Below are 17,461 nucleotides of genomic sequence, written 5' to 3' on the forward strand. Positions count from 1 at the left end.
AAATATGTGAGAAAGCAGGAACCATGTCTTATTTCTTCTTTGTTTCTCCAAATACAGTACCTGGCTACGTTGTAGTGCTCAAAACAAAGAAAAACAAATAAACTGAAATAAAAGTTAGTACTTTTGAAAGCCTTGCCTGCACACTAAAATTGTAATCCTTTTAGTTATTTCTTTGGTTGTCCATAATTTAATAATTTAGATTTGAAATCTGAAAAATCCATAAGCTTCAGTAACAAATGGCAATGCTATATATTCACCATTCCCTCTCTGGCTAGTTGTAAGAAATCCTTTCAGTTCCCAAGCAGAATAAAATAACAAGGCAGAAGGGAAAAGGAAGAACAGTCATCAAAGGTATATTTTTTTCTTTCTTTCTATCTTCTGGACCTCTGAGGCTGCACCTTGAGTTTGAACGTGTATTAAAATTGGCACGAAGCTATTTTCCTCCCGGGCTATAATTTCAGAAAGCCTTGCCTGGGAAGCAATGACCTTTCAGTCACTTCAAAAGCAGCTCCTCTCTTACACCTTATGATGTCAGGGCTGACTGGGACTATGGCAGGGCTCTCAATTAAAAGGATGACTTCTAAATGGTTTCTCATCATGTCACCTCACCCTTGTGATGGTGACCTCTTTGGATAGAGAGAGAATTGTGGCCACACAGGAGTCAAAAGTTAGAGTCATGAGTTTGGAAATGTACAGAAAAAATAAAAAGGAGAATACCACCACATTTTAGTGAAGAACATTTTCAGAATATGAAATACAGGCAGCTCTGAATATACCTGGAGTAGTCCAGTTGACTTTATACCGGCTGTACCTCGCTTGTTTGGGGCTCTACTTCCAAGCCTTGTCCTGCAGCTCTCTGATCCAAGGGGCACTTAAGATTTTTGAAGTTCAAAGACATCCTTGGGAATATATCTTTATTTTTTTTCTTAGCCTACCGCCTACCTTCACTAGTTCACTCTTTTCTGATTATTTTTCATTTACCTCTCTAATGCATCCCTTGGGCTTTGGAATGAAGTTAAGAATAGTGGTTACTGGGGAGACAGGAAGTCTTGTCACAATTTGATCTATCCAGATAAGCCGTTCATTATCTTGTTTTGACAGTTCTAGTCAAATGCAGCTATTTAGTGTTCTATCACAAGCAACAGTGACAGATGTATGGCTCTCACTGGCCGTCTCATTAAAAAAAAAAAAAAAAAAGAATGCAAGGATGCTTTTCTCTTACAAATGCGGGATGGTGGATTCTGACCAGTAATATATAAGTGCCTAAAGTCCCCTAGGAGAAATAATGGAAAGTTACATTATTCAACTCAGATTTCTAATTTCTAGATCTGTGGCCAGTTTAACATATGCCTATACAAAGGTTTGCATATAAATATTTCATTCAGTGAACTGTTCAAGGAAAATTGGTTAACATGTTAATTAAAACAGACAAAAATCACTTAATGTACTTAATTTTAAGTGATCTCCCAATACTCTACAGTCTAGAAGTGTAAAAGAATCAGGGGTTAAAAAGTTGCATTCTTTTTAGAAGAATCAGACCTCAGAATGGGGAGGAGGATAAAAAATTAAAAGCAATGGAAATAAGCAGAGAGAAAAAGATGGATTAGACAAGACTACAAGTGACAGTAAAATTCTGTGTGAAAGCTGTAAGAAATAGTAGGGAGATGTTGAGGAAGAATGTGGTAAATGTGAGTGTACCAAAATGGCAGGGTGTTTCCTTTCCAATTTAGGCCCTGTGGAATGGTGCCTGCGTAGAAGGGTGGTATTCTGCATCACCCAAGTGATGACCTGAGAACACACATCAACATTCACAAGCGCATTAAAGGAATGGGCTTCAAGAAGCATGTCCCTCGGGCACTCAAAGAAATACAGAAATTTGCCATGAAGGACTTGGAAACTCCAGACATTGACACCAGGCTCAACAAAGTTGTCTGGGCCAAAGGAATAAAGAATGTTCCAGACCATATCCATGTATGATTGTCAAGAAAATGTAATGAAGATGAGCTTTTTATACTTTGGTTACCTACATACCTGTAACCACTTTCAAAATCTACCGACAGTCAATGTGGATGAGAAAACAATGATCTTCAAGTCCATCAAATAAAGTTACAAAATCGCCCCAAAAAAGAGGCAGAGTATCATTAATTCTAAAATAACAAGTTACATGTAGTCTAATTCTGTTGTTTAAAAATCACATATATGCGCACATATGTGTGTGTTATTGATCATATCTATCATCTACAGCCTGGCTTTTGTATGTTAACGCAATCACAGCAGCTGCAACCTCTAATTTACATATTTACATATAGTATTCTAAGATAAATTTAATTAAAAGAATTCTGATTGATTGAACAAACCTCTATATGTGGCCAATTTGTTTTAAGATTTTCATTATCATAGTAAAGGCTTTCAGAACATTGGTCTGCGTACCTATTCTAAGTGTTTCCCTAGGACAAACTTCTAGAAATGGAATTGCTTGGTATAAATGTGTATACATTGTAAAATGCTTCCTGTGTACTCCCCAAAATAATCTCCAGCAACATTGAGTAAGATTATAATCCCAGCAGCAGGCATAGCTATCGTGACTCAAGTCCCTACTCCAACCCTACTGTCAACTTAAGGTAATTTCTCATTTTATTATAAACTTTGGCCCTTGTGAAGGCAGATGGGCTTATTGGTATATTTTGCCTATTTTAACTTGGTGTTTTAAATTTATTTCTTTTTGATTGTTGTACATGTTAAGAAATATATTTGATTTCATTTAAAAGGCCATCCATCAGACAGTCGCTTGAATAACGAGAGATTTTAGTTTATAAAAAGAAGTACACACCCAGGCTCCTTCTGTCTTTTCATTCATCCATCATGGTTTTTAGACTCTTGCTAATTTCCTTATTGTCACAAAATGGCTGTGCCACCTCCAGGATTACACATGTTTGGCAGGTAAGAAGAAGGAGGAAGACAAAAGGCAGAAATAGAGGCTGGCTGAGTTCGATCTATTTTTCTTGAAGCTCCACCCAGTAACTTCCACTCATTTTCTATTGATCAAAACTATGCCACATGGTAACTCTGAAAAAGAGTCTGGAAAATAAAATTAGATGCACACATTGCCTCCCAGCAACCCCCAAAATAGATAAACCAACAAAACCGAGTTTCTCATAATAAGAAAGGAGAGAACAATGGATACCGAACTGGCTACCAGTCAACTACAAGGTCAAAATGTTTTTTTCCTATTGAAGATAGCCTTCGTCTATTGTTTTAAATGCTATGTATTGTTTTACTAATATATTTATTTAGGTTTTCACTTTTACTTTTATTATTGCTATCAAATTTACACATCTTTTCATTTCGAGATTTCTTTCTCTTTCCCACTGTATCCTTCTATTACTGTGTATTTGTATAACTGAGTCTAAACTCATTCTACTCATGGTGTAATAGAAATAAGTACAGAGACTAGGAATTAGAGCAAGAAAGTGACTTTATTTTGGAAAGTCAGAAAATCGAGAAGAGAGTAGGCTAGTATCCCAAAGAAAGAGGACGTTGGGATCAAGAGATGACAGATGACAGCAGACATCTAAGTACCACTGAGAGTCCAAGGAGATTGGGAAACTTTTGTTCTCGGTTTGGTCACAATATTCCCATACATTTTTAACAAAACATAGTTAGTTTACCTATTTCCCCTTTAATCCCAGAGTTATTTTTAAAAACTATGTGATTGTTGTTTTGCATTTTATCTCAGTGCTCTAAAATGATCTTAGTCTACGTGCAACATTGGGAAAAGGCCCCTTAAACAACAGAGTTAGTTATGTTAGTTCTTTTTCTGTTTTGCTGTTATAGTTATTCCACTATTGTTCACTACATTTCTGTTTTTTCCTACTTCTATGGGCATCATAGGATTGTACCTCTTGTTACCCTTGAGTGGGATCTGTGACTTTGTCTAGTCAATTAGCTCTAAGTGGAAGTATATTTGCAATCTTAAATATAGGCATGTCCATTTTCCTGCCTTTAATCTTTACTTACATATCCAGTTGTGATACTATCTAGTTATGATAGTTTAGATTATGATGCAGTAACCAATAACCCCCACATCTCAGTGGTTTACAACCACAGAGGTTTATTTCCCCCTCACACTAATTATCTAAGGTGGGCTGGTTGTGGCTTTCTCACTGTCAAATTGTTCGCCAACTCTTAGCATTTTCCTGTCTGAAGCAACTCATTTACTTTTCGCTGTCATTTCCCTGGCCAAAGAAAGTAACACGGTTATACCTGTCTTCAAGAGGTAGGAAAATGCAATTCTATTATACAAAGAAGACAGAGAGTAGAATGCTTGCCAGATTAGCAAATAAAAATACAGGATGCCCAGTAAAATTTGACTTTTATATAAATAAATAATTTTAGAATAAATGTGCTCTGTGTAATATTTCAGACATAGTTGTACTTTAAAAAATTATTATTTGTCTGAAATTCAAGTTTAACTGGGGATGTCCTAGATTTTATCTAAGAACCCTAACAGAGAATTATAAATATTTAGTGAAGAGCACAAATGCCTGCTGTAAACTCACTCTCTCCATTTCCTATGACTTAAGGATTTAGAAATCATGCATTTTTCCTTCACTGATTAAAGTTTTTACAGTATTTCATTCCAATATGCCTCCTTTAAGAAGTCTCGTATTTCTTACTCCTTTCACTAATTAAAAAAATTTTTCTGCTCTCTGACTGAAGAAAAAAATTATAGAATTTTAGCCAGTCGTGGTAGCTCACGCCTGTAATGCCAGCACTTTGGGGAGGCAGAGGCGAGAGGACTGCTTAAACTCATGGGTTCGAGATCAGCCTGGACAACATGGCAAGACCTCGTCTCTACAATAAGCCAAAAAAAAAAAAAAAAATTAGCTGGGTGTTGTCACACATGCCTGTGGTTCCAGCTGCCTGGAAGGCTGAAGTGGAAAGATCGACTGAGCCCAGCAGGTTGGGGTTGCAGTGGCTGTGATCATGCCACTGCATTCTAGCCTAAGTGACAGAATGAGACTTCAACTCAAAAAGAAAAAAATGAAAGAATTTTAATATGTTTATGATTGCCTTCATGACAGTTTTTAATTTTGAGTTATGGTCATGTCATAATTAATAATCATGGACATTTTCAACTCTGATTTTTCCTATTTCATGCTCAAGTTTCATGGATATAGTATCTGATGACTATATTCATTTCTGTTTTCATTTTGAGAGAATATGGCTGACAAATTTTTCTCTAGTTTTTCTCATTTCTATTATAGTATATCTTTATAGCATTAATAAATTTGCTTTGATACATGAACTTTATTAATTTTTGATAATTAAATAATTTATTTGAAACTTTTTTTAACGCTTGACTTTTTTTTGCTACTTGTTCATTTTTACAGAGAAATATTTGTATTTTGTTTGTTTTCAGCATTAGGATTAGAGGTGAGGTTTTTTGTTTTGGTTTCTAGTTTGGGTTGGTTTTTTTTTTTTTTCCCCCACTCTGTTGCACAGACTGGAGTATAATGGCATGCTCATGACCACCACAGCCTTGACTTGCTGGGCTCAGGCAATCCTTCTGCCTCAGTCTTCCAAGTAGTTGGAGCTATAGCAGTGTGCCTCCTTACCCAGCTAATTTTTTTGATTTATATGATTTAATGTGGTTTCAGAGAATCTGAGGCAATTTATAAGACTGTGAATATGACTGAAGTCCCTTCAGCTGTTCTGTCTTCTCTGCCGTCCTCTGTGTCTTTCAAACACCATGGCCTAGATCTTTGTTTTAGACAAGCACAAGTGATCTATTGACTGGACTCGAACCCTTGGGCTCAGGCAATCCTCTCGCCTCCACCTCCCAAAGTCCTGGGATTACAGGCATGAGTCATCATGCCCAGCTTAGTGGGTTTTATGAGAGATGTGAGCTATACATCTCTCAGTCAATATGGAGGGAGAAGGAAAGAAAAGTTTATTTTTACTAGTGTTTGCTTTGGTTCAGGCAAGCAGAAGGAAGAGGAAGAGATCAGAGCAGTATTTTCATTTCTGTTTGTTCGCCTTGTTTTGACTTGGCAGTAGGGAACTATCTCTCTCTGCAGAAGACTTCTTCCATGGTGTGCTGGCAGCCCTGAGGTAGGCAGGCAGCTCAATCCGCCTTCCCTGGCGTATTGCCCTTTCCTGGAGGCAGCTCTGGCACTTTCACTGGGGCCATATGCAAACACCAAATGTGTGCCATGCTGGTTCCTGCTTCCCCTAGCCTTGGGCACCTGTGGCACATCTCCAGCCCTGTTGAGATAGAAATGTGTCTCACTCACCCTCTCCTCACACACCACCTCATTTCTAGACATGCTGCTCCAAATCAGGAAAGACAACAATAGCCTTCAGCTGAATATGCTTCCAATTACTCACCATCTGCAAGCAGGAGGTAGGGCATAGATGTTTTTTTCTTCCAAATTAGTGTCACTTGGATCAGAGGTGGATTGTGGGGTCAGCAAGCTCTGTAGACAGCTAGAGGTGTGTCATTGTGGGACAAAGATAGCATCGAAACATGAAAAAAAGGGAAACTATATTTACCAATATTCCCCTTAAGGAGAGGACCATAGATGGTGAGCAAGAAGACTTTGATAAGCTGTCTGAAGTGGAGATTAAGCCCACAAGGAACCTGCTCAGGGAACACTATACCACCTCTGAATAGCTCTTGGTGAAAGGGGATATCCTATTAACTGCTAAGTTGGATGTGAGTTGGAAATTGAGGGAGACTAAGACATCATATTTTCCCTGATTAGCTCTCTAAACTCCTGTTTCTTTCAGGGTTCTCCATTTATAAAGAATTCATGTTCTTTATAAATAAATATGGATCAGATATTAAATATGGCTTTGAAAGGTACCAACTTACCAAGCTGTCCATGGCTACCATGGATTTTGATCTGCCTCTGATCTGCATTCCGTATTGCAGGAATACCTTGAAGTCTCTGGTCTTCAGCTGAGACCATTTTTATAGTTTCCTGGGCTGATATAATTCCTTCACTCTCCCATTTTTATATTCACTTGGTCTTTCACTGGATATCTAAAGATTTGGCATATCATTTTTTAAGTTGCCACACTATGTGAATCTATCTATTCACAAGCTTTAAACATTGTGGCTTTCAAATAAAACATATATTACACTTGACATTCATTTCTGATCAAAAAATTAGTCTCTCAAATTGGTTAAGCTACACTTTTAGGAACTAAAAAGTTTCATACAGTTGGTCAGCATCCTAGAAAGAAGTATTAGGTGTGGCTTGACTTTGATGCTCCCAGGTTTTTGTTTTGTTTTGTTTTTTTGTTGTGAGTGGGAGTCTCACTCTGTCGCCCAGGTTGGAGTGCAGTGGCATGCTCACGGCCACCGCAGCCTTGACTTGCTGGTCTCAGGTGATCCTTCCCCCTCAGCCTTCCAAGTAGCGGAACTATAGGCACATGCCACCACGACCAGCTAATTTTGTGATTTATTGCAGAGATGAGGTCTCACCAAGTGCCTAGGCTGGTCTAGAACCCGTGGGCTCAGGCAATCCTCTCACCTCAGTCTCCCAAAGTGCTGGGATTATAGGCTTGAGTCACTGCATCTAGCCAACTCCCTGATTTTTTATGCTCTACCACAAAGGTTTAAAATCACCCAACATGGTATAACTTCAGAGTTGGTTTTTATATCCAGTGCACCAAAAGGTACCCAGAGAGAAATAATGCTATACAACAAGAATGCAGAAATTCATTGGAATGGATCTGTGATAATTACGTGATTAATACAAATTCTAGAGGTTTTCTATCAGTAAATCCCTTACAACATTTAATCAATTTTCAAATCAAATAAACCCAAACCATGCTTGAATTTTCCCAGATATTTGCAAATATCCAAGAGTCACTTCATTTAGATTTTTTTTTCCCAAAGCTCTATTGTCAGAACTACACTCAGAATACTTTTTCCCTGGTTACATCTCATCAGCTCTCTTACTATGCCTGTCACTCTTCTGTCGTGTTGACTGCTAATGGTTTGAATGTTTGTGATCCCTCCAAAATTCATGTTGACACTTAATTGTCAATGTGATACTATTAAGAGGCAGCACCTTTAGGAAGGGATAAGTTATGAGGGTGGAACCCTCAGGAATGGGATTAGTAACCTTATGCAAGGGCTAGAGGGAATGAAAGTGATCCCTTTTTGCCCTTTTCCTTTCCTTCTGCCACAGAGGTACACAGTGTTCATCCCCTCTGGAGGACGCAGTATTCAAGGTGTCATCTTGCAAGCAGAGACTGGATCCTCTCCAGACACTGAGTCTGCTGGCTCCTTAATCTTGGACTTCCCAGTCTCCAGAACTGCGATAAACAAATTTCTTTTCTCTACAAATTACCTAGTCCTCAGGTATTTTGTATAGCAGCAAGAATAAATGAATACGTTGATCTTTTTGCCGTTTTCCCCAGGCCCCTCCCTTCCCCTGGGGTGCTGTGCTCTCCCTTGGGTACCATGAGACCCAGCAGGCTCAACTCACTGCTCCATCCCATTGCAGTTTGTCCCCCATGGCGCTAAAAGTCAGCTGCACCAGCCCTCTCCTGCTTGAAAGAATCTGCTGCTGCTTTCACATCTGAGGTTTCACAGAATGGGAAGCACTGACTCACCCCGTGGGAGGATTGAAAGAGCAGCCTGGAGGGGAGGTCAATGAGAGGACACAAGAGCCTTCCGGCTTCATTTAACTTTCTCTTGAAAATCAGGTGCAAGTTTCTTCCTATGAGAAGCAACGTGACTGAGGTAACACTTTTAAATATGATAAGTTTGTCTTTTGAATGATAACACAGCAAAAGGGCATTGTTGAAGGCTTCCTGAAATAGAAAGGTTTGTGTGTGTATGGGAGGGGATAATGAAAGAAAGTCATATTTTAGTCAGACTTAAAAGACAAATATGAATAATAGAGTCTTTATGAAGTCATTTAACTGTTCTCATCAATATTTCTAGCATTAAAGTTCTGATATTATCAGATTATTAGCACCTCAAGGGAATGAGTTATGCCTCAGGAAATTTAATTAATAAACAAGCCCTCTGGATATATTCATTAGACTTCATTAGAAATACACATACAGTATATTAGGTATTAAGAGCAGAATAAAGCAGGTTCTCACATCTAATATATTATGAAAGTGTCCACTATTTTTGAAGAAAGGGAATTAAAACACGCACACACAACACATCAGAAAGCTTGAATCCAATGTCTTTTATTTGACATTAAATCCTTGCTTGATGTGCTTAATTTTTTTTGTCATCTCCCCCAAATCTGCTCCTTTTCCAGCATTCATTATCTGGGAGAGAGTCCGTCCCAGAACATACCTTTTATCCAATCATACAATCCAGAAATTTAGGAATTACTCTAAATTCTGAGCTGTCCTTCCTTCTCTACTGTTAGTCACCAAAGCCTGCTTATTTTAGCTACTCAACAGCTTTCAAATCCACCCATTTCATCCTTCTCTGACTGCCATTGTTCTGTTTCAATCTTTATTCAGATGACCAACAGAACCCTAACCGACCCCAATGCAGTTTTGCTGCGTTCAATTTCAATATTATTTACATGTGGTAGCTAGTTACTTCCAGAAAAAGTAAGTAGAAAAAGCTACTTCTTCTGAAACAAAATGTCGAGTCTTTCTTCTTCCTTAAGTCCTTAAATAGCTTCTTGTTGACAAATTAGAGATAACACATTGCCTAGGATCATGCAACTTGATATGGCCCCTTCAAACTTTCTCATCTCAACTCTCAATTTCCAGCCTCTCGTACCACATACTCACATTATACTCAGTGTTTTGATATTGCCTGTGTGTATTTTCATTCTAACACAGGTCTTGCTGCCTTACCTGAATAAGTCCTACTCACTCTACCCATGTGAAGTGATGTCTCCAGCAGGAGTTCTTCACAGATGTTGTCACCAGATTGGGTTAGAATCTTTCTTATGGCCTCTAAAAGCACTATGATTATTTCTTTCACAGTATTTTTCTTTCTATAGCAAAACAATCAATATACTTTAATTGCTACGTTCAAGGGCAGGGTTGACATTTTATTCCGCTTAAAACCCCTGGATGCAACACCAAGCCTGGCATATTGAAGAAACTCATTAACTTAGGACTTTGCACCAGCTGTTCTCTCTGGCTTTATTATCACTTTCCCCAAACTGTTGCATGGCTAACACCCTTACTGCCTTCAAGTCTTTGTTCATATGTTACCTTCTCAATGAGACCAACCTTGACAGAGAGAAAGAAATAGAGAATGCAAGTTTCTTCCTATGCAATCTAACCCTATAATTTGTAAATATAAGGCAACAAGAAAACTACAATGTGATCTCATTTATGAAGATAAATATTTTAAAGTGCTAGTAAATAAAATTTAACAACATATTACAAGGAGTAATTTGTTTTGAGCTATAAAAATGCAAAAGTATACAAAGGGCACCAAAAAATGTATACATTTTAAGAAAGGAAAAAACTGTATTAAAATTGTAATCATATACACTGATAACAAAAGATGAATACAAGATGAATACAAGTCAAATTTGACTTCTGCAATTACAAGAGGTGCTCAAAGTGGTTACTATCAGCATTCAGACACTTCTGATTATGGCGAATATCTCTAATATCTCTTAAAATGTGTATACATTTTTTGGGCACTACCCCTCCGGTATTTATTATTTTTAAAACTAATGACAGCAGGACTCGGTGGCTCAGTCTGTAATCCCGCGCTTTGGGAGGCTGAGGTGAGTGGATTGCCTGAGCCCACTGGTTTGAGACCCACCTGGGTAACTTGGCGAGACCTCATCTCTACAATAAATCAAAAATTAGCCGGGCGTGGTAGCATGCACCTGTAGATCCAGCTATTTGGAAGGCTGAGGCGGAAGGATCGCCTGAGCCCAGCAGGTTGAGACTGTGGTGGCCATGAATGTGCCGCTGCACTCCTGCCTGGACAACAAATTGACCTTCCATATGACCCAGCAATTCCCCTACTGGGAATATACCTGGAGGAACTCAAATAATTCTACAAAGGATACCTGCACACGTATGTTTGTTGCAGCTCCATTCATAATAGCAAAAATATGGAACCAACCATGCTGCCCATCAAAGCTGGACTGGATAAAAAAAATGTGGTACATATACACAATGGAATATTCTACAGCCATAAAGAAAGACAAACATATGGACTTCACAGCAAGTTGGACAGATTTAGAGTCGATCATACACAGCGATCTATCACAGAAACAAACAGAATGGCATATGTTCTCACTCATAAGTGGTCCTTGAACAATTATAATACTATAAGAAAGGGATTGGCAGCAGTGGGAAACTGTCAGGGAAGGAGGGGTGGGATTAGCAGTTGAGTGAAACTGCTAGGGAAGGGAGGGGCACACCTCATCAACAAGGGTTCATGGAGAAGTTGTCTACACTGTATCAGTCATTTGTATACCTAACCCTGAATTGTACCCCACATCTTTATGATAATTTTTTTAAAGAAAAAAATCTATACTTAAAAAAATAGAAAAGAAAAAGCTCATTCCAGACAGATATATGGTAAATTAAAATAAAATTAATTTGCAAATGGCATTGCATAACTGCTAGTAAAATACAGAGACTGTTTAATCTGTGGTGATCAAAGCTATCTAAATTAAAAAAAAAACTTTTGCTTATTAAATTAGTAAAGATTAATACATTCTAACATGTAGCTTCAGTAGCCTATCATTGAAATATGCACCCTCATACACAGCTGAGAGCAAAAACTTGTATACTCTTTATGCAAAGCAATTAAAATATTCCTACCCTATGACTTAGTAATTTCAAAAAATCTACCCTAAGGAAAGAATCTGACATATAGATAGAAATTTATTCATTGTTTATAACAGTGAAAATTTAGCCAATAACCTAATAGTTTAACCTTGAGAAAACAGCTAAGAAAATTATGATACATCTATATAATGGAATATTCAGAGTTCACAAATTCAAAATGAGTAGAGTGCAGTTAGTCAATATAAATGTGTAAAACAGGCAGATGAAATAAAACTCTCCTGGCAAGCTAATACCCGGTCTAAATTCATTGCTGCCACCCAGTTCTATGTATTAGTTTCCTTTTGGGGATACAGTCCCTTTTTCTAGAATTTCCTATTTTTCTAGAACTGCCAAGAATCTTGATTATTTAATGTTAAATCAACCAACTTTTACATTGCTGGCAACTAATTTAAACTTTGTGTCTTATAGACTGCGAGTCTGCTTTCTTAATGTAATCGGTGGAAGATGGTTTTAAGTCTTTTGTTACACAGCTATTTAATTTTCATGGAAATCTTATTTTTAAAATAAGGAGAATTTCCCATAATATGATCAACAGGAGATCAAAAAATTGAAAGCTGAAAGCTGCCTGCAAACAAGATTGAATGATGTTTATTTTTGTCATCCTTGCTAGTCAAGACCTAGTGCAGTGTCTGATACAGTGTAGACAACTTCTCCATGAACCTTCAAATGACTGGTGTCAGATGAAAACATTGAGTCAGCTGTAAATAAGAATAAAAATGCATACATTGAGTAATGAAAAATACATTACAATATAAACATTGATGATCTCTTATTTTCCTTATCTAGTTTTGAAGTCAGTACTTACTTTTATTTTTATTTTTTTGAGTTGGAGTCTCACTCTGTCACCCAGACTGGAGTGCAGTGGCTGCTCCTGGCCACCGCAGACTCGATCTGCTGCCCTCTGGCGATCCTTCTGCCTCAGCCTTCCAAGTAACTGGAACTACAGGCGCGCACTACCATGCCCAGCTAATTTTTGATTTATTGTGGAGATGAGGTCTCGCCAAATTGCCCAGGCGGGTCTCGAACCCGTGGGCTCAGGTAATTCACTCACCTCAGCCTCCCAAAGCGCGGGATCACAGGCTGAGCCACTGAACCCGGCTTGAAGCCAGTACTTAAAAGGAAAATATTTGCTTCATTATACTCATTAATGTATCATTCATTCATTTCATAAATACTGATTGAGGGACCCGTATTTAGTAGAGAGTGTTCTAGATAATGGAGATATAGAAGTGAACAAAACTCACATAAATAGATTTCTACTTTACAGAAATAGCATTTTAATTAGAAAAGACTTGCAATAAATAATATAACTACGTGAACTATATAGTTTGTACAATATACATACTATAGGTACGTACTACATAGGAGTCCAACACTCCTAGCAGAAGACCTTAAATACATTCCTTTTAAGATTGGGAATGAGATCAGTACAGCCACTCTCACTGTTAAGGCTTCACATGGTCCTGTCCTGGCCTACAGTGTGATGAAAGAAATAGAGAAAGAAGAGTAATAAGATTCAAAACAGAAGAAATAAAATTGCTACTATTTACAGAAGTATTAACTTCCTGGAAACATAAAAAGCCACAGAAATTATTAAATGATTAAATCTAATTAGAAAGTAGTAAAATTGATACATACATTTTAAAAAGCAATTAAGTTCATGATAAAAAGGAAATGGTTTAAAATTTGTACTTGAGATTTATTTGTGTGTCTTTCTTTGAGTTGGGGTCTCACTCTGCCACCTAGGCTGCAGTGCAGTGTCATCATCACGGCTCACTGCAGACTCAAACTCCTGGACTCAGACGATCCTTCCACCTCAGCCTCCCAAGTAGTTGGGATTACAGGTGCATGCTACCGTGCCTACTAACTTTTTTTATTTTCTATAAAGTCAAGGTCTGCCTATGTTGCCGGGGCTGGTCTTGAACTCAAGCAATCTTCCCATTTCAGTGTCCCAAAGTGCTGGGATTACAGGTGTGATCCACCATACCCGGCCGAGATTTGTTTGAATCGGGTATAATAAGATACACAGACACAGTGATTTTCAAGGAGAAAGAAGTTCATCCTCATAGACCCTGGAAACAGGAAGCACAGCATGTCATATGGGGCTACATGGGGAAGGATCAAAGGATTCCAGAGGCAGATGGGCTGAGGGGCAGGTATAGGCCACAGCCTCTATTGGAATTTCCAAGAGAAACCCAAGGTAGGACCCGATAAACAGCTTTGAACTGCTAGTTTAAAAAACTCAGGTAGGCTTTAGGGCATTGGGTCTGTCCCTAGCTGGTTCAGACTTAGCCTGGGGTTGATTGAGGGCAGAGGAAACACTAGTCTTGGGTAAGAACTGGATTAAAAGAGATGGCTAGGGATGTGAGGTCTGGGTTGGTTAGTTTGTATATGAAAGATGTGCTTCCTGGCAACCTTTGGCTATCCCTAAGAAGGGGCTAGCCCTGGGAGGGGAGTCAGTCTTTCCCCAGACTGTGACAATAAAAATGCCAAAGCATTAAGAAGACAGAGAATAAGAAAATGCAGCCAAGCCAGTGAAATATAGCAAAGAAAGGGCATAGAGAAGGTTGGGTGGGTTGCCATTTTAGATAGGAATTTCAGGGTAGGCCTTTCTGAGAAGGTGGAAAATGGTGTAAAGACCTGATGTAGATGATGAAATGAACCATTTGTTTATTTGAAGAAAGTTCTTTCTAGGCAGAAGGAACTGCAGGTACAAAGGTACTGATGTGAGCATGCGCCTGGAGGTTTGGAGCAACAGCAAGGAGGGAAGAAGGACTGGAACAATCAGGTGCATAAGGAAAGTTGAAGGAAGGAAAGCCAGAGATATGATGGAATGAGGCACAGAAGGGAGGAGGTGGGCAAATACTAGAGAACCTTGTAAGCCATTTATGGGATTTAACTTTTAGCTAACTGAATCCAAAAATGTAGTTACGTATAATAAACAATGGCCAGGTATGGCTCATCCCAAGAACATGAAAATGATTAAAATTAGAAAATACCTTAACTTAGTTTACTATGCTAATGGAATAAAAGGAAAAAAAAATGAAGTTATTATCCCATTTGATTCAGAAAAAAGCACTTGATGAATTTCAGTACTCATCTGAAACTTAAAAAAAATTTAACAAACAAGGATTGGAAGGAAACTTTCTTCACTTTACAGAGATCACATGCCAAAAATGTATAGCACAGAGCACTCCTAGCAGGAGACTTTAAATACCTTTGCTTTAAAATTGGAAATGAGATCAGTACACCCACTGTCACTATTAATGTTTAACATGCTCCTGGAAATTCTGGCCAACAGTGTGATAAAAGAAAAAGAGTGGTAAGATTTAAAATAGAAGAAATACAATTGCCACTATTTACAGATGTATTATCTGCCTTGAAAAATAAAAAACAGGAATTATTAAATTATCAGATCTAATAAGAAAGTTCAGTAAAGTTCACATGTACAATATTTTTTAAAAGCAACTAAGTACACAATACTTATTTGGGGAATGTTTTAAATATCTAATAAAGCATAAAGGATAAAGCTGGAGTAACTGGGTAGATAATCTCGGATAAAACAGCTTAATATTGTAACAATGATCGTTATACTTCAACTAATCCATAAATTCAGAGCACTATCAGTCAAACTCTTGTTTTGATCTTTTAGAGAACTTAATATGTTTATTCTAAAATTTACATGACTGAATAAATATCCACCAATCACTAAGTTAATTCTGATTAAAGAAGAGAGAAGAATAAATGATTTTCTCTAGTGAATACTAAGATACACCACAAGCATGGTTTTTAAAACAGTGTTGTGCTTTATGTGTTCTGATGAAAATATAAAAAGACAAATTGGTCAGTGAAAATAATAGAAAGGTAAAAAGCAGACACATGTAGATACAGAAATTTAATATATAAAACAAATGGTATCACCAGATTAATTAGAAAAATAGAATCCTAAGGAAACTGTGTCATCATCAAGAGAATGGAAATTTTTCCTTCATATCACTACATATTAAAATCAATACTAGCTGGGCTCGGTGGCTCAGACTATAATCCCAGCACTTTGGGAGGCCGAGGTGAGTGGCTTTCCTAAGCCCGCAGGTTCAAGACCAGCCTAGGCAACTTGGCGAGACCTCATCTCTACAGTAAAAAAAATAAACAAGAAAAGAAAATTAGCTGGGCATGGTAGCGCACCTGTAATTCCAGTTAATTGGCAGGCTGAGGCAGAAGGATTGCTGTAGTCCGGCAGGTTGACGCTGGGGTGGCCGTGAGTGTGCCACTGCACTCCAACCTGGGCGACAGAGTGAGACTCCAACTCAAAAAAAAAAAAAAATCAATGCCAAGTAGATTAAAGACCTAAATGTATGACATTTTTAAAAAGCTACTAATCTATGAGCTTCATAGAAGAAAACACAGAACAATATCATCATAAATTACAGGAAAGTAATTCATAAACATAACTTCAAATATATAAACCATAAAACCAAAAAAATTATAAATTATAAAAAATTAAGAATTTCTGTTCAAATAATATTATGGATAAAATTAATAAATAAGTGACAGAATGGGATAAATAATTTGCAATTGTTTAGAACTACCAAGAAATTAATACCTAGAATATAAAAGGAACTCTTTCAAATTTATAAGAAAAGAGAAAAACCACACAATAGGATATACATATCCTTGGAAAAACTGCTGTAAAAAAGGAGTCTTTCATTTCTGACTTTGTAATCAGCAGAGTATGAAAACATTTTAGATATTCCAAAGCATTTTATAGTTGCATTGTCAGGATAATTATACTTTGGTTTACCTAGCAGCTGCAGTCAATCACTGAAATTCAAGTTTATTCTAGTGTTATTAAGTTGCGTCCTTATAAGTAGGGATGATTAATTTGATAAGGTGGCCTGTGGTATATACTACTGGGACATAAGAAAGAGAGAACAAAAAAAGTCTCTCAAAGTTAATAGCTTCTGGAAGGTAGGATGGGTGCTGACATGGCCAGACTGAACTGAGTTACCATCCCAGTGAAGTTACCTATAGAGAAATCACCCAGGACTGGCTGCAGTGCCCTTGTCCTGTCTTTAGACTTTAGATGGTCTTTTTATAAATCTTTGGGAATATGACACTTTGAAATTGTGGCTCTAGTATTTCATTCTCTTCCAAATCCTTAAACATTCTTTTCTCTATTAGAAGACAACTTTATACATCTTCCTGAACCACCGGAATATTTCCGAGGCAGACTGTGGTTCTGGAAATTGACTTTTCTAGATACAAATTAGACAATAAAGAAACTCATTCTCCTTAATCTCAATTCACATGACATCCTGAGGGTTCATCCTTAACTCACCTGAAAGTTCAGATATGTCAGTGTTTCTTTAGTTTGGTTGAACCTTTCAATTTAGCCAGTATTTTTTTTTCCATTCCTACAGCGAAATAGCTAAAATCTGCTACAGTAATGAAATGAATTTTTTCATGTAATTCATCATGTGTACTATTCACTGCCAACAACAATTATGGCTCACGATTTCTTCCTTAGAATCTCAAAACTCAGTAAAAACATTCATCATCTAGCACTTAATAAGTAGATAGCACCTAATTAGTTTTAGTATCTTGAATGCTTTGGAAAAAAAGACAGCTTATTATA

The 17,461-nt window shown here is 37.5% G+C and overlaps 1 pseudogene across 1 annotated transcript in view; it reads left to right on the top strand.

The window, feature by feature from the left end:
• Positions 1–1,827: 1,827 nt before the first annotated feature.
• Positions 1,828–17,461, top strand: part of LOC110595747 — a 39,732-nt pseudogene continuing 24,098 nt past the window's right edge. Inside the window, exon 1 of the transcript XR_002482043.1 lies at positions 1,828–1,971. The product of XR_002482043.1 is annotated as an NADH dehydrogenase [ubiquinone] 1 beta subcomplex subunit 3 pseudogene (transcript). The remainder of the gene's footprint in view (positions 1,972–17,461) is intronic.

The sequence above is a fragment of the Carlito syrichta genome, unplaced genomic scaffold (assembly GCF_000164805.1).
Source record: "Carlito syrichta isolate Samal-C Ts95f unplaced genomic scaffold, Tarsius_syrichta-2.0.1 Scaffold303987, whole genome shotgun sequence".
Taxonomy (NCBI): domain Eukaryota; kingdom Metazoa; phylum Chordata; class Mammalia; order Primates; family Tarsiidae; genus Carlito; species Carlito syrichta.